The sequence below is a fragment of the Labrus mixtus genome, chromosome 14 (assembly GCF_963584025.1).
Source record: "Labrus mixtus chromosome 14, fLabMix1.1, whole genome shotgun sequence".
Taxonomy (NCBI): domain Eukaryota; kingdom Metazoa; phylum Chordata; class Actinopteri; order Labriformes; family Labridae; genus Labrus; species Labrus mixtus.
The window spans coordinates 28,604,176-28,629,091 of record NC_083625.1 but is presented as its reverse complement, the minus strand read 5'-3'; the positions used below and the strand labels follow the sequence as shown (position 1 = coordinate 28,629,091).

Below are 24,916 nucleotides of genomic sequence, written 5' to 3'. Positions count from 1 at the left end.
AATTCACTCAAAGGGTTAATAATGTATGTAAATTTGTCAGGTGATTTCAGCTGTGCCTCTGCAGACATTTGACACTAAAGTCTCCTCTCTGTGCCTCAGAGGAGTAACTGCTGAGCAGCCCAACCTCCTGTAAAAAAGCAGCTCTCATAATGTGACTCCTACGATCTGGGGAAATCTCTGTAAAACATGGTAATGATGAATTTAAATGCAAATGGCAACTTGATGGAGGAAACAAATTACAACCATTTCTTGATTAAATTGACCCAAATTGAAGACGAGTCTCCAAACCTGAGCATATTGCACCAGTGGAGTTTGAAAAATAGAAAATGGAAAACACTGTAATTACTAATTTGACCTCCTCCAGTTACCACGGCATGAGGGAAAACAGAAAGGCACTGATTCTGATTTATTGTAAGAGAAGCAGAACGTCTATTTCCTGTTTGTCAGCTCAGAGGATCCTACATTTGTGTTGCTTTTTGTCTGAGTGGATAAAAACAGGAAATACATGAACAGGCTCTTGTCAGCGTTGTTTCAGTGAAACTTGATGTCTCATACTGAGTCTGAACAGCTGATTGCCTGCTCACTGTCCACACTGCATCTGTTCAATATTTCCTTCTTTGCTCTGTGAGTTTCAGTTTCCACTTGGAAACAGTGTGACATGTGGTGCTTTTGTTTTCACAAGCTATTGGCTCAAATCACAACACTAAAAGGTTCATTGATAAAAGCTTGCAGTGAGCTAAAAACATTTTTTCTCCGGTGTTTTCAAAGCACAGTTAACTCAGATATGGATATAATTTATGCACCACTATCTCCACTTTGTAAAACAAGCTAACGAGCTCTGTTGAGTGAAGAAAGCGAGTCAGTCCCTTGTAGAGCGCCCTGATCCATGTCCATGGTACGTAAGTGACAGAACGACAAACAAAGTTGCTATGGCAACACGTTGTCAACCGTTCTTTGTCCCACTCCAGCTGACACACATTTATTTCTCCAACATGACTTCATGTGCACTTGATTGAGAAAGGCTAACATGGGAGAGGGATATTAGCACAGAGGATAAAAGAACACTCTCCTCCTCTTCCTCCCCCCTCACTGTGTGTTCTCCTCAGAGCGGGGCATGCTGGGAGACTTTGACATCAGCTGGGGAGTCAGGTGCAGAATACAGATCAGCAGCAGGAGAACTGAAGCTCAGACTCTGATTGACCTCTATTTAAAAACACATCCCCCTCTGTCATGATCTTATTTTCTGACTCAGAGCTTACAGACGTGTTTAGTGATGAGTGAGTTCATCAGAGTGTTTGTCTGCTGCTCACTTTGACACTAAATGAAACCTACATTTCAGAGAGTAGAGAGGCAGACAAACTCAGTTCATCTGAAATGTTTCAAATCTGAACTTTGTCCAAAGTGATCCACAGTAAGAAGTAAATCAGAGCAGAGTTAAAGCTCTTATTGATCACTTCTCTGTGTTCATATTTCAGCCTGAATCACATTGAAATTCAAAGTGTACAGTTCGATTAGGAAAGCTCTAAACAAATGATCTTTCAAACAATTATTAAAACTATTTTACCTAATAGTCATTAAGATATTAAAATGAACTAAAATGATTTTCAGATGATACACAGTGTGTGTGTTTTTAAATACACACACTTTAATACGGTAAAATACGTCCACAGCTTCAGCAGTGTGATGCATGACAGCTGAATGATCTGACTCCATGATCTCTATAAGCGTTACATTATGGACTCATTTAAACCTCTTAAGCATTATGTCATAATGGAGCTGTCTCTAGTTGCTGTTTAAATGACATCATCAACGTGTGACTCACCACTTAGTCTCAGCTCTCCAACATCACAGGAGAAGGATTATATCAGTGTTTTGGAGGAAGAAATTCCAGAGGATGGAAACATCCTCTAAAAAATGCAAATACTAAATATTACAACAAGTGAAGAATTGTGAACAAGCAGAAGTCAGTGTGTGCAGAGAGGAGACACCCTGGACTGTTGATGGAGCTGCTCATTGACAAACAGAGATTGTTAGAGACAGGTAGAGGTGCTTTCTGCTGCTGATGTTTAATAATGTTTCAAATGTTTAATATGACACGCTCTGCCTGTGTCTCAAACTTCTGGTCATGTCATTAGTATCAGGAGCCTTTTTAAAGGACTTTTAAGAAAACAGTGAGACCCCCAGAAAACATCAGCAGCTCTCCCTTTATCACCAGTGAAGATACAATAATAGTAGAACAGTTGATTCACAGAACCTCGTTCAGACAGTTTGATTTCTACGTCTATCACAGTTTGTTGTATCTCGATTGACAAAGTGTCAAAAAGCTGATGTGCCACACACACACACAGACACACTTTGTCTGCAGTCAGCGTGCAGATCAGTCAGCTGCAGGTCAAACTTTGAGAAGTAGAGCAGAGAGGAGAAGCTGTGAAGGCTGGCAGTGTGTCTGCAGATTAGCCTGGCATGGGTTAGCACCGCACACTCAGAGGCTTTTCTCTCATGCCAAAGCTAGTATCACACACATGATGGGCGAGCGAGGGGAGCTGGAGAGAGATAGGGACAAGAGATGAGAATCTGCAGAGCAACATTAAAGACAACACCGACCAGGAGGTCACCTGTCAATCAATGCTGAGTCATGAATAAATATGTGACTGTGTGTTTTCTACATGATGGACCTGCCTGTAGCTTTAAGATTGATTACATCATTATTAACATGTGAAAGATGAAAAATGACCTTCTGAGGGTAATAATAATATAACAATAAGTGAATAGATCTCAACACAACATAACACACTTGAACACTGTAACAACACGAGAGAGTGTTCTACTTAATATCAGCATGGCTATGATTCAGTCATAGTAACAAGGCTGCAGACAAACTTCATATACTGCCATGTAGGAACCTTACCCATTAATATTACATTAGAATAGTGTCAAGACGTTTGCTTCAAGCAGACATACAATACATCACATACAATAGTAATGAGAACAGAGGAGGAGACACACTTTATGTTTTGTCTTTCAACAACAAGGATGGAAGGAAAAAGATGAACGGTGATTGTTGATTGGTTGGTACACGACCTCAAAGGTCAACAGGAAGAAGGTCCAATATTAACTAGCTAAAAGCCACCTACTGACGTGAAGTCAGACAAAGTTCTTACAACAAATAGATTCTCTCCTGGTGCTTGTATACTGGAACAAGGATAGTAGAACAATTAAACTAATAGAGCTCTAACTGTAGCTCGACTTCACTGAACATGTAAACATATTGAGTGTTAAAGTTCAGGTTCTTCATCAAAACACACCCTGTAACAGTTTAATTATTCTTTATCCTTCAAAAATAATTATGTCCCTGAACCTTCCACCATGGAGCTTTTCATGTTCACACCATGTTTCATTCAGCTTGATTCAGTCCCAGTTTGTCCTTGAAAATGACCTTCAAAGCACTAATAATAAAGGGTTATAATTCACTGCTGAATGATAAGAACTGTTTTATATCTGTGAACATTGTATTGAATGATTCAAAGAAAACTTGATAATGATTAATAACTCAATCTGCACCAGTGTTTGAAATGTTCCAGAGGTTTCTCTACATAAAAGGTGATAAGAGCGTGTGGTCTGATCACACAGAGAAATTGAAATCACATCCATGTGGTGTGGATAAGAGCCCAGGTAATGTGTCATTATGAGGAACAGCCCTCCAGGTATCTGCTACATTTATTGGAGTGGAGGAAGCAGGGAGGAAAAACATTTACCTTCTCCAGCCAACAGCATCTGTCTTCTTTAACTTCAAGTTTATTACACAGAATGAACCATCCATCATCACATCCCTACACTCTTCAAATACATCAATATGTGACTTTTCATTTTAAAAGGGGGCATTTTCTTTTGCACCTTTAAACCACAGTTCTTGTTGGTTTTGCTCTGGTACGATGTTGTACCTCCCAGAGGATTTAAGTTATTAATAACCCTGCTGTCAGTAGTATACTTAACACTCAGGATACAAAATTTTAGAAATAATAAATTATCAAAAAAGAACAAGATGTAAAAAATGTATGTGTACAGGGCTAATGTAAGGTTAGACTCTTGGAGCTGGTGGAGAATTAATTAAAACACGACACAGGCTGTTGGTAACCGGTTTTGTATTTCAAAGTTACATTTTTAACAAATCAGAAAAAACACTTGAACTTAATCAAGGAAAACCGCCACAATTAAATAAAAGAAAACAGGCCTTCAATTCACAATTTCTTACGGGCACCTTTTACCCTCCATACATTATATACTAAATATTCCCAATTCTATTCATGTAAATCAATGTACCAAACACATTACACGTACTGCAGTTATTTGTCATGTGTGTGCAGAATGTCCGAAGAATTCCAGTGTTTATTTAGGTAGGGGAAATCCTACCACACCATTCAGCCAAACAGCCAGGCTTGAGGCCTGCCTTTTGAGGGACTCTCCATGAGTCTTTGACGTTGCTCCTTTAGCTCGCCATCTTCATCTTCACATTGCTCCAGCAATGTTTCCTTCTTCCTGTTTAGGCAAACAGGTTTTAAAATCACAAATCTGCTCAACTTGGGCTAAGCAGCAATTTACTCAAATTTTCCATTGTGGATGTCTCACCAGTGTTCAAAGTCTTGAAACAATCCTCCTCAGCAGCAGCACATCAGCTCCTCAAGGGCTTGAAGTCTCTGATAATTGATTGAATGCTTGTTAGCATGAGCTTGAGCTTCACTTTGCATGATTTGATAGGGAGATTTGACTCATTAGTTAAGAAAAGTTCCAGCTTTGTGTCCGGGGTTCAAATTACAAGTTTTAACTTTCAGAAGTTCTCCATGACTGTTCTACAGATGACTGTGTCCTGCTTCCTTCTGGCTGACTGCTTATGATTTGTTTCAATCAGGTGATTAGTTCACCTGGGGAAAGGGCGTAGATGCCTGTTGGCTGCAGACTGCATCCACTTCGCTCAGGGGATTTGATTGACAGATGCTGTTGTCCAGTGGAAGCGACTATTTCAGCAGTGTTACACATTTATTCTCGAGAAATCATTGAGGGCAAGCCCTCATTTACAATGACGTCGAGAGTACAATTAAAACCAATAAGAGACAAAAAAAAGACATAAAACAACGAAGACAAAATACATAGATTATAAGACCAGAAGAATAAGCAGTAAGCAGGTAACTACAGTTAATAACATTTACACTCGTGAGTACAGTGAACTGTGATCAAGTTTTTAAATTGACCCATGGTAACCATTGTATTGAGTTTTAATGTGTTTTGTATTGTGTTCCAGGTGTGTGCAGCACAATAGGTGAAGGATGTTTTACCAAAGTTAGTTTTTACATGTGGAACTGTTAACATTAGCCAGTCACTTGATCGAGACTGATACGGATTATCAGCCCAGATTAATACAGAAGTGATGTATGCTGGTAGATTACCCGCAAGTGATTTATAAATAAATAGCAGCCAATGCCGTTCACGTCTAACTGTTAGTGAAGGCCAACCAACTTTATCGTACAGGATGCAATGATGAGTGGAATATTTGTCACCAGTGATAAATCTGAGGGCGGAGTGATAAACTGTGTCTCATGATTTTAGGGTGGAGGCAGAAGCATGTCTATAAATGACATCCCGGTAGTCCAGAACAGAAAGGAAGACTGCTTCAATTATTCGCTTTCTACTCACTAAAGGGACGTTCACTTTGTTTCTGTACAAGTATCCAATTTTCTGTCGTAGTTTAGTGGTTAATGTATCAATGTGAAATTCAAATGAAAGGGATTATGTGGAATCACGTCCAGCTGCAGTATCAGCATTAACACATCTTGATTCTGCATCTGGCTCCTCACTGAGGCTCTTTTGATGATCTAGTAATGGACTCTGAGTGTCATTCTCTAATTCTGCCCTACTTGTCTTCTGTCTTTTTGGAGACATGCAACATTGTGTATGTTTTTACTCCACTTTTCCTATTCCTGGCTAGTTTGTGTTTATTTGTTACATCTGGTCATAAAAAACATGAGCATCATGTAATACCTGTAAACAAAACCACACTATGACACACACCTCTTTTAACTCATGGACCATGGGTACTGTATTTTAATGTACCACTTACACAAGCTGTACTACGGAGAGGTAGTGAAGTCCCAGGATGCAGGAAAAAGTCCTTGTACGCGAATGTGTACAATCTAGTAGTGGTTGTTTTAGGTGTAACCTAAGTGTTGAGGGCTGAAGCTCATTGTCATCAAAAGGTGAGTTGAGGCATGGGAATGAAGGCAGCGAGAATGATTCCACTATAAGGTTTTTTATTAGTGCTGGGGTTGTATCTAGTCAACTTTGGTTATATTCTTTATTAATATAAATAACAACATCATTAAACTATGTTTACTCAACTCTTGGGGCACCACCCTGGGATCAGGGAAATATCACGCATCAGTCTCAAATTAGTTACTAATATTATTAATAACTATATACATAAGCTTATATCACAATGGAAATACACCAATAATCACAAACTGCTCTTTAAATTATAACAGAATTTATTTAAACAAAGCAACATCAATCCAAAATCAATGAACTTAATCAAACAAATAACTATTATAAACTAATCTACGCAAACAAACATTATCAAGCAAGGCTTGTGGAGGAGGGTAAGAGTGTGTGTGGATGAGAGAGAAAGGAGGGGGAGAGAGTGGGAAGATGGCGTCGTACCCATGTGGTCGCCCTTAAGATGGCGCACACCTCTCTCCGAGAAACTGAGATGCGTTCACTGGACAATCCGAGCTCGGAATTCAGAACACTGCCCGTGCTTAGGATGCGGGTTACCTGTGCACCAAAACTTAAAACAAAGAGAGATTTTTGCAGAAAACAGGAGGTGAGCTTGTGTCTCCGAACACTTGAAGTCAGCGAGTGGAAAGAGAAAGAGCAATGGAAGTCTTCGCGCTTTGTAGGCTGGCCTGCTTCATGGGGGGGGGGGGGGGGGGTGGGGGGGGTCTACCTCAGGTCCCCTCCAATGAGAAGAGAGGGGTTCAGGTCCCACTTTTTCTTTCTGAAGTATTGCAGGGGATTCTGGGAGTAGGAGTCCTTTAGGTCTCTTTGTGATCCCAGTGAATAACTGAAATCAGGCTTCTCAAAGAGATGCAGGCCCAAGTCCATTGTTTGCCTGTCTTGGCCTGGATGGCCCAACATTAGCACAGGTTTTTTCCTTAATTGGTCAAGTGTTTTTTTCTGTTTCGGAGACAAAATATGACAATTATTTGCCTTGTTAATAAAATAATGTTCAATAATTCTAACAGGCTCAGTAAACAGAGGATGTATCAATTAAACAATACATCAAGTCTGCCTATATGCACCATAAACAAACATAAACACTGAACTCATTTACTCAAACAGTAACTCACATGTGGACGCACTCGGCAAAGACAGGTGGAACAGGTCTTGCCCTTTGGGCAGGGCAGTGTAATAAAGTGATCAAAATAAAAAGTGTACCATGTAAATAACTAACCTGATCTCTTCCTGTCTCTCTTTCCTTTTTCCACATGCTCTCCTTCTCGCTGCAAACGTTCAGGTAAGAAAGTGTTTTTCTTCTTCTTTACATTTTGAATGGCTGTTTACAAAGCTGTTTATGGATGTATTACTGCCACCTACTGGACTGGAGACACACAGATGAAACGTATGAGAGCAACACAATAATTCTGACTACTGCTCTGATGACATACTGTATATCCATCTGGAGACACTTCAGCAGCTGCTACACACTGATTGGTTGATTTGGCTCTTTGAGTTTAGACAACCTGTGAGTCCTCTGAGAGCATCAGGATTGAACATCCTGTTCATAAGCTCTTGTTTCAGGATGACAATATGAAACTGTCTCATTATTGATGCTTTAATGATGAACATGTTGGCTCAACATGAAACTGTGTGTTAGCAGAAGGACAAAGAGTCTTGGTGTGAGATGAAGACAGAGAGGAGACTATGATCACTAATTATCATTCTGTTTTATTAAGTCCAAGCTGCTGCACTCTTCTTTATCTCTTCACCTTTATCAATCAGCTGATTTCATCTGTTGACCTTCACTGAATCACATGTTTTATCTCCTCTGAGCTTTAAACACAAAGGAACAATAACTGAAAACACTTTAGGTGTTCTGTTTCAGTAAAGTATGTGTGGCAGATTTGTGAACATATAATTTATGAGGAAATCAAAGACTCATCAAACTTACCACCTGCATCAGGCCTGGTGAGAAAATGTATTTTTTATGGGTCTCCGACACAGGGGTGACAATTTGTCTCAATAGTGCGTCTGTTCTTTCATTGTACAGACCCTGGAGACATTATGTGGAGACATATTTTTGGCTGTTTCCAGGGGGAACTTTTTGGATTGACACCTCCAAAGTTGTTTATGTGATCCAGATCTAATTTGGTATACAGCTAAAAGAGACCGGATTAATAATGACTTCACAAACTTGAGTACAAAACTCAAATGGAGTGGCCATGGCGAGCCCTCAAATTAGCATGTTTTGCTAATAAACAGGAGGTCATTTTTATTTGGCTGTTGGCTGACCCAAACTTGATCCTGACCCGATCACATTCAGATGGTAGTTTTTGATTACAGTTACTTCATGTTCTTCTCTAAATTTGGCTCATGGTGACTCATGCTGAGATCCATCACAGATGTTCTGACTGCAGTCATCAATTTAAGAGAAGAACTTTAACAATATCAGTTTACTTTTTAATTTATCATCAATGAGTTTGTGTTCCTGTTGAGTTCAGAGAATATTTGTTGAACAGATTATTTTATGTTTTATACATTTATGTTAATAGAAGTGAAGAATTATAAAACTAGGTGAAAATCTGGTCTGAGTCAGTGTGAGGCGGTCTTCTCTGTAGGGGGAGAACTCAGGTGTTTGTGGTGGTTGGTTTGTCTCTGTAGTGGGAGAACTCAGGTGTTTGTGGTGGTTGGTTTGTCTCTGGGAGAACTCAGGTGTTTGTGGTGGTTGGTTTGTCTCTGGGAGAACTCAGGTGTTTGTGGTGGTTGGTTTGTCTCTGTAGTGGGAGAACTCAGGTGTTTGTGGTGGTTGGTTTGTCTCTGTAGTGGGAGAACTCAGGTGTTTGTGGTGGTTGGTTTGTCTCTATAGGGGGAAAACTCAGGTGTTTGTGGTGGTTGGTTTGTCTCTGGGAGAACTCAGGTGTTTGTGGTGGTTGGTTTGTCTCTGGGAGAACTCAGGTGTTTGTGGTGGTTGGTTTGTCTCTATAGGGGGAGAACTCAGGTGTTTGTGGTGGTTGGTTTGTCTCTATAGGGGGAGAACTCAGGTGTTTGTGGTGGTTGGTTTGTCTCTGGGAGAACTCAGGTGTTTGTGGTGGTTGGTTTGTCTCTGAAGTGGGTCTCTAGATCAAAGGAAACAGTCTGACTGGTTCATCAAGCAGAAAGGAGAGAAGCATATGAGTACCATTTTAGTATCCTGGAGCAGGTATGACTGTATCTGCAGGGGGTGAGGCTCTGCAGCTCTCTCTTGTTGCTGGGCTGCAGGGGGGTCAGAGCTGCAGGTGGTCTCTCTGCTCACACTGGGTCACTTTGAACCTGATCTTTTATTACTCTTAAATATCAACCACACTCTGCTCCCACCAACAAATCAGATCAAACATACAAAAACATGTGGAGTAAATGTGTTCAGAGGCTGCTGTGGTCTTTTATTAGTTACTTAGAAGCTGAAAGTTTCCAATAGGAGCTCCTCTATCAACATCTTCAGAACATCAGGAACGCTGTGAGGACATCAATGTTTAGTCTTTAGTTCAGATTAAATTGACAGATTAAAATGCAAACCTTGTGCATGTCCCCGCCCACGTCAGAACGTCCTCTGTTCAGCTAACATCAGCTCTTTGGATGTATCACCTTTGAATGTAACTCCCCCTCTCTCTCTCCTCCTCCTCTTTCATTTCATCTCATTAACTCTCCTGGGGACAAAAGGGACAATGTCACAGCTTTCCCCTCACCTTCAACAGAACGGTCACCTGTAGTTTGAGAGAAAGGCTCCAGCACACTTTGATTTGCCAAGATGTGTGTGTGTGTGTGTGTGTGTGTGTGTGTGTGTGTGTGTGTGTGTGTGTGTGTGTGTGTGTGTGTGTGTGTGTGTGTGTGTGTGTGTGTGTGTGTGTGTGTGTGTGTGTGTGTGTGTGTGTGTGTGTGTGTGTGTGTGTGTGTGTGTGTGTCCACACCATGGTGTTCCCAGGAGTCAGTCCGCTGCATCAACATGAAGTATTAAGAGACCTGCTGGAGGTGGAGGGCTGCAGGGGGCAGAGAGAGGGCAGTGGTCTGTGTCCTTCCTTCTCTCTCTCTCCCCTCGTGGTGCTTTAAAGATCTCTTTTGTTCAGCCATGAGTTTGTAAAAGTTTCCTCCATCAGGGACTGAAATCAGCTCTCACCAAATGTTGACAAAACGTGTTGTTGGCAGATAAATCAATAACGTCACCGACACACCAGCTGATCACTTTTCACTAAAACTTTTTTGTTAAATTGAATGCTTCAGTGATTCACAGTTTTTTGGCCTCAGGGCTCCTGGTCTCAAACTTTTTTTTCCCCTTCTGACCACGACTACATCCTCCGATTGTGAGCCAGTCAGGGCAGAGAAAAACTTTGGCTCTGCATCAAAAAGGTTTTTGATTGGCTGCCTGTTCTGCCGTCTGTTAATGAAGTGATATTATCTTTTGTTCCTGCTCCGCCTGGAGAGTTAAGTGACCTGACATTAGCTGATAATTCATATTTAACTGAATCTACAGGAAACTATTTGAGTAGACTTTATCGCCCACCACCCTCCAGAGTCTGGGTCAGTGTGATGAAATATTTACAAAGCGTCCTGTTTGAACTCACTTAAACATAGAAGGTCTTTTTGTTGTTCTCTTATTATGATGGATGCAAAGGGATGAATTGTCTGTTGGCATGTTTTTAAAATAAAAAGCATCACAAGAGGCAGTCTTTTAATTCTACTGAATTGGTTTGTTAGTTTATTGAATTATTTGAATGTTTTTCCTCTGCCAGTCTCTCTTTTCTCCATTTTGACCCCAAAATCTCTGCACTGGAAATAGTCAGTGTGTACAGTGTTTAATCCCAAACCTCAGTTTAAAACACTGAGCTTTGACATTCATATCATCTTGAAGCCTAAAACAAAGGAAGGGATTAAGTTATAATTTTATTTCCTGTAGCTTATCAGTTCTGCAACCTTCAGCAGCATTTTGTGTTTTTTATCTTCAGATACAAACCAATAAAAGAAGTTTCCCTGCAGAGAAATTAAACAACATTCAGAGACGACAAAAAGACACAAAGTTCATCTCATTACAGAAATACTGTTGTGTTGCAGAGTTGTGATGAAGTGTTGTGCTGAATAAGAATAAATGTGTGTGTCAATTTTCTCCCTAAAGACACAGAATCAATGTGAACTCACCCACTGGGGGGTTTCATCCTCCACTGACTCCTCCTTTAACACCATACACTGTTATTTGTCCAGACTCTCTCAAACACTTTTTATATCTGTGTTTCACAAATACTGCTGCCCTGATGCATCCACAGACATGCTGCACTTATTTCCCTTCTCACACCACCATGGATGATCATTGTGTTTTCCCAGCATGCCATGGGAGGAGCTTTGTTTGACTGTCTGCTGAAATGTCAGACATTCCTCTCCTGAGGTCCTGCAGCGATATCTTAAATTAGAAACCCTGCTGTGTGACATACGATGAGAAACAAAGAGAGAGTTTGAATATGAAATAGTTCTCATCATGTGGAGGCTTTAACACACTTATCAAGTACAATGTCAAGTTTATGAGGAATACTGTTGCTGCTTTTTACAACAGAAATCACAGTTCACTTCATCATTTCTTCATGTATCTTTTTATTGATTCAGATTAGTGTTTCTCAATAGAAATCTGTTAATATTTCAGGTTCAAACAGCTCAGGTATGGATGGAGGTGAGCAGAGTTCAGAAGACGTCTCTACACTTGGAGAAAATAAAGTTTGTTGTGTCAGGTGTTTCATAAAACCTGAACTCATCCAAACTCTTCACAGGCAGAAGAACACGAGAGAAGAATGAGGAAATGTTTAAGATGAAGTCTGAATCTGTACAGTAGAGTTCCAGGTGAGGTACAACACCTGACTGGGAACATTTTCAAACTTTATACCCAATGAAAGAGAAAAAACAGCTTCTGTATGACGGGCACATCTTACCATCAGAGAATTCAATCATCCTGTGAAACTCTGAGAAATAATCTTTTTGAAAGGGAGCCATACTCTGAATTTTTAACATCATTTGATGTGTGAGTATGAAAAAAAAAAAGTTTGTTGGGAACCAGAGGACTGCCGGTTAAATCCCGGAGCCGACCAAATTATGGAAGTTTGTCTGGATGCTGGAAGGTGCCGGTCCAGAGGAGTCCTTTAGCAGCTCTGTTGTGCTCCCTTTAGTGTAGCAGTGTGTAGCAGTGTGTAGCAGTGTGTAGCAGCCAGTGTGTGTATCTGAAGTAGAGACAGTGTCTTCAGAGGATTGTGCTGCCTGCAGGAATGAATGTGAATGATTCAAACACAAACACATTAGTGGAGGATTATTAGCTGTGATTTGTGCTGACAACCAGCTGCAGCTGTGATCAGCTGATTAGAGACCATTTGTCTGTGATGGGATTATTACATTATTATTATGATTATGATATTAGCCCTGTACCTACAAACAGAAATGATATGTTCTGATTATCATTGAGTTTCTACGACTCCAGAAGTGTTCTCTCATCTCATACAGCCCTCCAGTTATACCAGCTCTACTCCTGCAGCTGTCAACAGAAATACACAGGTTCTAATGGAACCTGATAGCAGTCTCATCCTGGACCACATACCTATCTATAGGTGTCACGGATCGCGAAAACGAAGAGTTGGACCCAGATGCAGGATTCACTAAAACTATTTATTCTTTAAACAAAAGGCAAACAAAAACTTACTTCCAAAAAATCCAACAAGAGAAGGCACCACGGGTAAATTGACATGCAACAAATGACACAGACAAACACATACAATGAACTGACACAGAAAGGAAGAAACACAGAGACTAAATAGACATGGGGTAATCAAACACAAGTGAGACTAATAACACAGGTGAAGACAATGAGGGCAATCACAATGGAGGGAAACACACAGAGGAAGGAATGGACACAAGAAACACTGAGGACAACTACAAAATAAAATACATGAAACACTGAAGACACACAGAACGAATGAACAACACCCACTAGAACATAGAGAAACACTAAACACTGAAAATACAAAACTAAATAATACCAAATCATGACAATAGGTGACATATCTTTGATGTCTCTACTTGAGGAAATATCACATCATCATCAGATACAGTGTGCATGTGTGTGCTGTATGAAGCTAAAACCTTGAAAACAAAGAGAAATGAGAAACTGTGTAGTTATTGGAATGACCACTTGGGGCTGACTATGAAAGTGAGCAAATCCTCATAAGCCTCCATGTTAAAACATTTAGACAATAAAATTAAATATAATTATAGAAAATAAACAGTTTTGTCTCTAAAGCAAATTTCCTTTACAAGTCAGATTTTTTATGAATTTCAGTCATTTAAATTATATTAATGCTTAAAGTGGTGCATTCAATGGGCTGTAATCTTTTTGAGTGACAGGTCGGTGCCTCTAGCTGCCTTCAAGGTGTCTCCACAGTGAAGTTTCTGAACTTGACTTCTTGACTGTTTGAGTTGTTTTTTCCTTTCTGCAATGTTTTTCTATGAGACTATCAGACAAATAATCTGTCTTGCTGATTGGTTTATGCCCACAGACTGTCTAGAAGGAACTTTGACATTTCAGCACTAACCAGCAGGTTTCAGTGTCTGCTTCATCCTGTCTGGTTTGTTTGTTTGTTCAGGTTACTCTGTTTGTGTTGTTTACCTGCTGCTGGCTTTCAAACTGGAGTCTTTCCCACTTTTATTAGTTTAAACAACTCTGTTCAGCTACCACTATCAAGTCCTATCTGATTTTGTGTTCATAACAAAATGATTGAGTTAGTCATTAGTCAGTTAATGAATCAGCCGAATGTATAATCCTCTTGTCCAAATTGGGGTTACCAAGTCTGGTAACACTTTATATTAAAGTGCTTGTAATAAGCTGTAATTAATAGGTAATAAGTCACTTATAAGACGTTATAAGACCTTATTAGATTCTTATTAACACAAATAAGACTATATAAGTGTTAATAGAGGCATAATTAAAACCTTTATTATGTCTTATAAGATACTTATAGGCTCTTATTAGGAACTTATTAACAGTTTATATACCGCCATAAACATTAATAAGATGTTTATTAACACAAATAAGTCTATATAAGTGTTAATAGAGGCATAATTAAAACCTTTATTATGTCTTATAAGATACGTATAGGCTCTTATTAGAAACTTATTAACAGTTTATATACCGCCATAAACATTAATAAGATGTTTATTAACATTTATAAGACTTTATAAGGAAATATAAATCCTTATAAAGATTAATAAATACTTTATTAGGCACTTATTAAGATCTAATAAAGCTCCTCTGCAGGTACTGGATCTAAAGTGGGAACACTACTTATAAAGGTTAATAAATACTTTATTATGCACTTATTAACAGCTCAGTGGGAACAGGGTCCAACTTTCAAGTAAACGCAGAAACAAAAAGGAGGTATGTTGTATTGTATTGAACTTCCACTCAAACAGTTTTTGAAAAAAAAAATGCTACTACAAATACAAGTATTATCTTTAACGTTAACTGTAAACAACATTATGTAAACATTTGGTGTGTCATAGCTACCAACATATCTGATCAAATTCAGGGGAAAAGCATAGTTGTTTTTAACCCATGTTACTGTAAATAAAGTGTTGAAGGTGGAGAAACATCAGAAGACTAGGACACCTTGAGCCCAAGGTCTGAATACCAGTCAAGAGGCGCACACAGGAATACATTTTCAAACTTTGTATGTAAGGAACACAAATATTGCAGGTCAAGATTACAATACACAATTTACTAATGCAATTAACAACTTAATTAATAAAGTGTGCACATGAAATAAAACAAACATTTGAAGTGTCTAAGCCCAGTCTTTTTCGTTGGGGTTCAATCCAGGTGTGTGTTTCTGTTTAATCTGTGCTTCTGTGCTCTATGAAGTAGTGAAGGAAGTTCTTCCTTAGAAGAAACAGTCTTCTTAAGCCCACTTGAGGTCTCAAAGGTTGGGCTCACTATCCAGTTAGCTGCTCACAGTTCTATGGTGGATGCTCTTGTCGGTGGATGGTCTTCTGGATGAGCCCAAAATCTGCCTTTTACCAAAACCTGACATACAGACAGGTCACACCACCCCTATAAAGATAAACATGCACGTCAGCATCAACACAGGCTTCATCTCAATTTAAGCACTTTGCATTTAACACCAAGTATTAAAATAACATCTGTTTTTATTCACAATTTTCCATTAGCTCTGTTGTACTACAAAAAAGGTTAAAGATTTTCTTTATCAATTTACTGTTGAGCTTTTCATTGATTAGACAACATAGGACACTTTACTGTAATAACTGTACTATGAAACACTGAAGTTCTGTGTGAGAGACTCCACAAAAGAGAGTGAAATTAACAAAAGTTTCATCATAACTTGCATTAAACTATTCCTTACTCATTTACATATATACTGTGGCTAAGCTAAGCTACTTTCACCCTTCATGGTGTCAAACGCTCTTGCTCTTACAGATCACAAAAAGCCTGAATAAATACTACATTTTTCACAACACAAACACTAACTGATTAGCATTGGCATATGACATTTTACATGCAGCCTGATAAATGAAACTAATGTTAAATATTCTCATATAATCAGATTTGTGTGCAGAACCTCACCGGAGCTGGAATCAGACTCTGGACTGTTGTTTCCTTTGAGCATTGATTTCCTTGAAGACAGAAAGAAGAACAATTTAAACATGAACTAGACTTCTTGCAGAACCATAGAGGCTGTTAAAATCTTCTGCTAGTCTTCCTTACATTTTAAGAAGGATTATAAATTGTTACTAAAATGACTTTGATGCTGATAGCGGTTACAATAACACGGTCCAATCATATGAGAGATAATTTTACCTTTGAGTCCTATGTGAAGGCGTTCTCTTCAGAATCAGCGCTGCAAAGACAAGATGATGACGTCCACCTTCACAACCTGCTGCTTCAGTCTGGCTGCATCATGGTCACCTACAGGAACATCACAGAAATACAATCAAAGTACTTCACTTTATTTATCAGAGGATGTACTGTATGCAAAGTAGAATTTTTTTTAGCTGTAATTCCTCAAAAAGATTTGAGACTGCTTTGTTATTTGAGAGCACAGATTGTTTCTTTTCCCTTCTCTCTGTTTGCCTGTACATGACCTTTAAGAATTGTAAAAGATGTTACAGTAAATCCTGGATCAGCTGTGTGGATGGTGTGACTGTGTGGTAAAGCTTTATTAAAGTTGTCACGCACATACTCATATGTCTTTGGAGAGTAAAAGTACAGTGTGGTGGCAAACTGCTTATAAAATATAAAATAGTATTTTATTGGTGAGGTCCCCCAATCAAAGCGTCCTACAGAGTAGCAGCAACAGGATTTAGAGGGAGGAGACGAGCGCATTATGGAGAGGAGCGCACAAGAGGGGGCGAGCTGGGGGAGACGAGAGACCCGAGAAAAAGGAAATCCCAGTTTAAAATATAATGTTGGTCAAAAGAGGGAAATAGGACGACATAAATGTCAATGTTGAAATTCTTTAGAATGCAGAGGCTGTGGATGTTCAGTTTTCTTTGGCTATAAAAAGGCAACAATAGCCTGTAGTTTAATCATGGTGTTTCTCTTCGTTAACGATTATTGAAGCGAAATAAATAAATAAATGCATGACAATTGAAACATGTAAACACCTGTGGGGAAAAATATGTGTCCTATGTCTCCTCCTAACTACAATAACAGCAGCATGTTGTGTGTAACACTGGTCTCCTGTATTAACACCTTCCTTTCAAAGGTGTTAAATACAGACACCGTCACAATCACCGCAGGTTTTGTCAGGTTTTGTCAATTTTTAGTACAAATTCTCAATGAGCGTCATTAAATTTACAATATGATCAACTTGTGACTGTTGAATTAGTGTGTGGAAGACAATGCAGAATATTTATCACGTTTAAGCAGCATGATGCTCAGTTAATATTACATTACACCACCGCAGGTTGTTGATGTTTGTGTTCACGTTTCAGTTAGTCTCTTAAATCAGTAACAATTATATTAAATCAGATCTTACCTTTAGTTTTATCTGGATACATAGAGAAATATTCTACCCTCGTATATAGTACTATGAATTTCAGCCTGCACGGTGAAAGTAAAACCTGTTACTCTTTGTATAGCCCACTTATCACTCAGACTGTAAACATGTACACATTAGTAATGATGCAGGCCAGATTTAAATTATTTGACTTTGTTTTTGCCCTAGATACTTTTTTGAGACCTCACCAGACGTATTTATTTTTGCTGTAAAATAACTGTACAGTCAATGAACCTCATCTATGAGCAGATTTTATATTACGATTCTTGGTTTTAAATACAATTTAAATCACAATAATGATATAACAATATCAAGAAACATAGCATGTCAGTTATTAGGTTTGCTCATTTTAAAAAATAAAATAAAAAGATAAATCATGCCGGATAAGTAACCTAGCTTTACAACATTTCAGCTAACCTTAGACTGCTTATGTTTTAGCTAGCTAGATAACGACTTTAACCAATGACACATAAATCACACTTTTTTACTTACCGAAAAAACTGCAAAGATCCCTTAGCTCCCACAGGTCGGTTAGAACAGTTTACTGCAGAACAACTCATTTTGCCAGCTCAAAAAAGACGAAAAAACTGAACAGAAATATTCAATGGCGTCTCGGCTTTCCGTCACTACGTAACTTTTGTTATTCACAAAGAGAGCTACGCAAGATCGGTGGCTGTCAATCATCGTCAAATATGACGTAAAATCCCGTTTTTCAACCTCAAATAACTTATTTAAAACAAACTTCACAGAAAAATGAGCACTTGAACACAGTGTAGGGTGATAATAACTAATGATCACAGCAGAGTTTAGGTTTGGAAAAAAATTATGTGACGAGTATTTTAGCTTTACAGTTTGACCCACATCCCGTCTGTTATCACTGAGGAGGCGGGGTTTATGACCTATACTGCAGCCAGTCAGCAGGGGGAGCTCTACAAATAAAAGCTTCACTAGACCGGGGACCTTGTCCCGTCCATTATTTTTACAGTCTATGGGCTAAGCAGGCAAACAACAGGTCTCAGATCAGCCAGCTACGAATGCTGGGAGTCTCACCTGATTGGTTAGAAAGTTCACTACCAATTATTTTTCTTTTATCGCTCTTTTTTTTCCATTATTATTATATATATATTTAGTTAAATGTAACCCAGGCTTAAAGAGTACGAATAAATAATTAGATAAAAGAGATAAAAGAAAAAATGTGTTTGATTGACAGTGAGAGAGATAATGAAAGAAATGTTACATTACATTGATATGCTATAGCACTGACCTGAAGGGATTTGTCTTCTAGATGTGACATTCTCTTAACCCTCTGTTCAGATCCAGAGAGCAGAGAAAAAGATGTCTCTTATATTTGTATTCTTATATTCCTCCACAACTTGCAGTGACATAAAAAGAGTGTGTGAGAAGGTTTGAGGAACAGCGGCTGCAGAGTGAGTTACATCATGCTAACAAACAAGCCCTAACCACCTGAAACACAACTTCTCTGTTCACACTGTGTCAGCTCTCTTTGGTACAGATGGAGAGGTGTTTTTATAAAAACTGTAGAAATCAGAGCAGATGTTCAATCTTTAGATTTGTGAGTTTTTGTCTGAAGGTCAAACCTTGAAGCTGGGAATGAAATCTGCAGCAGTGCTTCTGTTTGACTCGCTCCACCTCCCTGAACCATCAGTGACAAACATGGAGGTCAATCCTCCCTCCAGTGACAAATGACTGAAGGACATCTTTATTGTTTCTCTTTAATTACATCTGACCCTGTGAGAACAGCAAATAAATACAAACAGGCTGTTCTATTTCAGCTCTTCTTTATCCAGGGAAGACTGAGTGTCTCTTTTTTCAATGAACCCTGCTTTACATTTCTCTTCACCTCCTAACTCTCTTTACTCTGAAGGCCTGCTGAGGTGCTGCAGGGCGTAACAAACACTGTGACTTCTCCTCATCTGCACAGAATGGAGCTCATTGGAGGATTTCTAATAACCTCTGTAATACCACTGTTCCTGCTACACTCTTATTTTTCTGTCTTCACTCCCTCCGCTCTTCATCTCAAGCACCAACAATTATTTGAGTGTTGTTGAGTAAACTGCTCTGTGAGCCTCCTGCTCCTTATTCATTTCTACCCTGAGCATCCAGAGAGAGCCTGGTCCTCTATGAAGACTTCTTAACACCTCAGTCTCAACCAATGAGCTTTAGTGGTATTTTATAAATGTTCTGTTAATTCAATCATTATTATATTTAATCATTTAAACATATTAGACTTTTCTTTGACTCAGTGGTGTGTTCAGTCGTCTCTTAATCATAAGGTTGGCAGTTCAATCCCTCTTCCTGCAGTCATGTTCAGGTGTCCTTGAAGAAGACGCTGAACCCCAAAATCACACCAGTTGTCTTGTAATGAGTATGAATGGATTAGTTAATACTGATGAGCACTTTACAAAGCAGCGTCTGACATCACAGTATGAATGAGTGATTGTGAAATGTAGTGTAAAAGTATCTATTCAACATAATGATAGATCAGTAACACTTAAAACAGCTTCAGTTCAGAAACATGTCCATGGTTTAGGTATTACAATGTGACTTATGTTAGTTAAATTATATATGTGGGCTACGTAGATAAGACTTTAAAAAAGCCTTTGTGTTCAAATATCTTAAAGTCTGAATGTGTGTGTGCGTTTGTGTTTGTCAAACTGCACGAATTAGCAAATCTCAATCAGCTGTGATTTCCTCTCTTCAATAAAAGGTTTCTATGGTGATGGTAACATGATGTAAGAGTTAGTTCATCTTACTTTAGAAGTTTGCCTTGATTTTTTTTCAGACTGATTAGTCTACTGGTCTCCTTTTTTTTATCTATCGGCCCCCAACCAGAAATGTTCACGTTCACATTACTAATAGATCTAAATGAGCATTCATTTGACCACACTTCTGAAAACTGTTGTAGCTGTTTGTCAGGAGGCTTAAGGCCCGCCTCAGCTTGTTGGGTTGTGTTTAATGTTAAATGCTGGAGCAGCCATTTTGTTTCTTTTAAATAACAGGCAAAGATTTGAATGATGCCTGAGTCAGAGTCTTTATATCTAACGTCAGTTAAAAGGTAACAAGCCACAGACTCTCAACAGTACACAGATTCAGTCTGAGACTACAACAGTTCACTGATCTGATCTGAGATATTGTCATGAAGACAACAAACTCAAACAACTCAACATCCAAGACACTGATTCAACTAAGACCAGCAATGGAACAATCCCAGACCTGGGAGATATCATGGAGAAGGAGATAGGAGATGAGGTGGTTGAAGCTGAGGTGTTTAAATACCCCATGCAAGGAGCAAACCGCAGGACCAGCTGCCTAACCCACAATAGGCAGCGTCCTACTCAGCCAGAAGGTCAGACTTTCCACCGAAGGAGGGAGTAAGCCTACGGACAGCACCACTGACAGAACCAGGATGTACTCGATCGTGCTCTGCCTCAGAGACGGCCACCCAAATGGCAGGTAGTTGAAGATCTCGGAAATGAGCTGGAGGGAGTGAAGGTTCTTCTGAAACAAGAGAAAGATCTGAGCAAGGCAGAACAAGCTCTGATTTGAAACTAGGAAGGTCTTGTCAGTTTAGATGGGTGAAGCGAAACTTGCTTTGAGAAGAGATTCATAGTGGGTCGTTGTCAGGTTTTGTTTGGACTGAGCACTTAAGTTTCATTCTCTGAGCATCAACAGGAGAGGCAGTTGAAGTGTGTCACACCTTGCAAGATAAAAATCAACCAATTGTCAATTGTTGTCATACATACCTGGCAACCCTGGTTAGCATGGAAGATGGAAGCGCTCATGTTTACATTCAGCGGCTGGAAATATTCCCATTACTTTAGAGAGTCGAGAGGAAAGATGAGGAGAACATCGTTGTCAGATGTAAATTGTGTCCCAGTACTAGATCTCTTTCTACTGCTAAAAACATAACCTCAAACCTCCTTAAGCACTTACAACAACAGCACAACAACGTGAAGCTCTTGTAAATAAAACCCACCAACGAGCCCTCTGCAGCCCGGAGGATAGATGTAGCTCTACAATACCTACAAAACAACCAAGGTCTTATTATTATTACCTGTTTGATGTGGAGCGGCTGTTGGCCATCCTGAGGACTCTCCGAGTAAATGAGGTCAGTGCTCGCTCCTCACCTGGAAATGGATTCAAGTGCAGACATATATTACAGGTGACATGTTGTCTGTCTTGAAGCAGACTTTACCCCTCTTTTCATTATGTCCACTGAGTACAGTAACAGATGTAAACAATAATCTAAAGTAGGAAGGTAGAGATGTAACTACAGAGTCATGTTTTAAAGTTCTGGGTCACTGATGGAGCTGCTGCATTTGAGGAGCAGATGAGAGAGAGCGAGGCTGAACATAAAGAAAGTCATGAAATCACTTGTTTCTCACATAGAGCATGCTGTCACATTATTATTTGTATTTAGTTAGTTTTTTTCTTCTTCTGCTGCTAAGACCAACTAAACAGTCTCTGATTGTGGTGACATGTTTCCATCTGTGCACATTTTAATGAACAAGCTGTCCAGATTACTACAAAGCCCAAACAGCAAACATGGTGACCAGATACAACTGATGCTAACCACACTGACAAACACAGACACAACATGCTGCATTTCAAAATATTCAAACTAAATAAGAACTGCAGGAAACACACAGGAGAGAAAGAACTGCAGCAACTTTACAACCTGAGAACAAAGGGAGTGAAATAAAAGATGTAAAAAGATCAAACCATCATCAAACACGGATCATTCAGTCATCAAACTTTTTTAATAGTGGGTTTAACAAAATGTAATCAGAATATTCCTATAGGATCAGACATTTAATCTATGACATAACTCCAACATTACCTCTGGAGAACAAATAATAAAAGTGTCTTCATGTGGTCTCACTGTGGAAATAACATTTATTGGTGAGATGAGATGGCACATCAACAAAGATGTAATCAAACTTTACAGTCCCTCTGTGACAGTAATACATGTAGATTATTACCCATAGGACAAATACAAACACACTGTCAGACATGTTGGCTGTTTATTTGTTTCATTCTCTGACTTTCAGACTACACCAGTTTGGAGGTGTTGTCTCCACAGAAAGCAGTAAACACAGCAGCTTGTTTCACATGAACAATGTGCTGCTGAGCTCATCCATCATGTTGGAGAACATGATGGGACTGAGACTCCTAACTGTCTCCATGGTTACGGCTGTATGTTGTTCCCTGTGCTGTTTGTCTCTTCTCCCCTTCTGTTGTCTCCATCTCTGCCCAGGTGAAGATACTGATTGTTTAACGAGCTGCACCTGGCCTCAGAGCTTCAAAGCTGCAGCGCTAAGTTCAGGAGGGGCTTTTGGAGCTTTTGCTCCGTCATGAAGCTGAATATTAGGTTTGGGCAGAATTTCATAAGCAGACATGTGTGATGTTTTTCTTTTCTTCTGCTTTTTGTTTGCTTTGCTGGGAGCCTGAAATGAAAAAAGCTACCTGCTCAGATTATTATCCAGAGAGTCGTGACTGACTGACAGCTGAGAACAGGGAGTGAACATCCTCAGAGTCTCGGGGAAAATATATTTTCTCAGGCTTTAAAATGAAACACATGGAGCTGTGTGTGAAGGAGAAGATCTGCTGTGATTTCCATCCTGTATTTTCTGTCAGTCGTCTGTAAGTTTAGTTACACCGAGGTGAATTTGAGATGATTTGGAAGGTTTCAGGTGAGATTTCACAGCTTTACATTTAGAGGATAAAACACACTCTCTACATCACTTCTTCTGGATTCTTCAAACTGTTAAACACTATTTATTTGTAACTCTGTCACCAGCTGTCTTCTGCAGAGCTGCTGCTTCCTTTATACCTCCCTTCTTGAACGTATTTAGGGTGCATTCGAATTGTCCCTCCTATCTCCTTTCACTATCCACTTCACCTTAACCCCGGGGAAAACGTCATGAGGTTAAGGAAAGATGTTAGGAGAATTCATAAAGGACTTAGGGAAAGGCGATCTCGTTGCTCTTACAATCCGACCACATTTCCACTAGGCCACGTCATTAAATGCGACGGGCCGGCGGAGGTTAATGACGTAGGTCTGCCGTGTTGAAACTACAATGTTCAGAAAATGGACTACAGAAAACGCATCTAAAAAAACTTTCCCCTGTGCCTTCTTACCGATGAAATAATCCTAATTACGACGAGGTTGGGATTGAAATAAAAGAAATATAGACTACCAGGCTACAAGTAAGAAAAGTGAAACCATCAGCTTCCTGTCCACTCAGAAATCAACATCAAAATAAATATGATTGTATGAAATTAATTGTTACATTTATGTAAGATATAACCTACACATAATGTTTGAAGCATACAAATGTACAACTGCACAAAGCATTCTTAAGTGAATGAAATATGTTGAATAAAACATCATCTGATAAAAATGTCTCTTATCTTTTTATCCCTTACATGATCTGTGTCACTTTACGATCATCGTTCATGTCCGTGAACAGTCGGATGCGCAACTTGCTTTAAATGTTGCGGCCGCAAGGAATTGTGGGGCGGCATATCTCATCTCCTTTCGTAAAGGATGGTCCAGTGTATCCTATGCTAAAGGAGGTTATAAAGGAAGCACTGACCCACCTTTCCTTAGCTTTTAGAGAATTCGAACGACTCTTATCATGGCCGCCACTTAAATGCTTCCGGGGTTAAGCTAAAGTGGATAGTGAAAGGAGATAGGAGGGACAATTCGAACGCACCCTTAGTCTCACTTTGCTGTGTGAGCAGTCAGATGTACAGCCTCACACTCCATTTCCCAGCAGCCATCACTCTGCTCAGACTAAAAGTAAGAGCAGTCTGGGTGGGTTAAAGGTGAAACACTTGAGAGTTAGCCTTCTTCACCTCCAGACTTTTAATGCTCAGAGTCCACATGTGGATCAGAAGATTTTAGACACATAAACAAACTTCAAGTGAATCATAAATTCTCATCATAGCTCGACCTTTTTACAACCTGTCCTGATCTAATCAGACAGAATCATTAAAAACACCTGTGTGGATGGACAGAGGCTGAAGGTTTTTGTCATCGTTGTAGTTGTGTAATGAAAGTTTCTATTTATTGAGTTCTCTCAGATAGTCAGGATGAATCACAGCATCTGCACTATTGATCCCTGCACCCACCCACACATACACAAATAAACATACAAACACACACATACAGTCTGTCAATAACTAGCATCTGTTTTTGTGGGCAACAAAGTCCTGTATTATCAACTCAAGAACATCTCTTCTGACAGTCAGTAACATTAAAGAAATACTATTGGACTTGAAATATCTTTTGTTATTTTCAGTTTATATCTAAAGTTATCTCTAAGACACGATGGCTTCTCACTATACAAGTTAAAGACATTCTGAGTGTTTACAGTGTTTGTGTGTGAAGGATAAACAGAACATGTCTCCAGTTCTGTCTGCTGTGTCTCACCATGTGTTGTTGTAATAAGTCACATTGATGGGAGTTTAAAGTCATCTTGTGTGTTCAGGGTCAAAGTGAAACTCATTCAGAGCTCAACATCAGTCTCAGTTTAGTCGGGTTTACTGCT

At 39.3% G+C, this 24,916-nt stretch overlaps 1 protein-coding gene and 1 long non-coding RNA gene across 2 annotated transcripts in view; one reads left to right on the top strand and one right to left on the bottom strand.

Moving 5' to 3' along the window:
• ntm (neurotrimin) overlaps nucleotides 1–24,916 on the top strand; it is an 893,017-nt gene that overhangs the window by 51,540 nt on the left and 816,561 nt on the right. The gene's annotated exons all lie outside the window — the stretch shown is intronic.
• Nucleotides 15,878–18,337, bottom strand: LOC132988578 (uncharacterized). Its single transcript, XR_009675827.1, has 3 exons — nucleotides 17,319–18,337; nucleotides 16,139–16,246; nucleotides 15,878–15,954 (listed from the first exon to the last, which is right to left on the bottom strand). It is a non-coding gene; the product is annotated as an uncharacterized LOC132988578 (long non-coding RNA).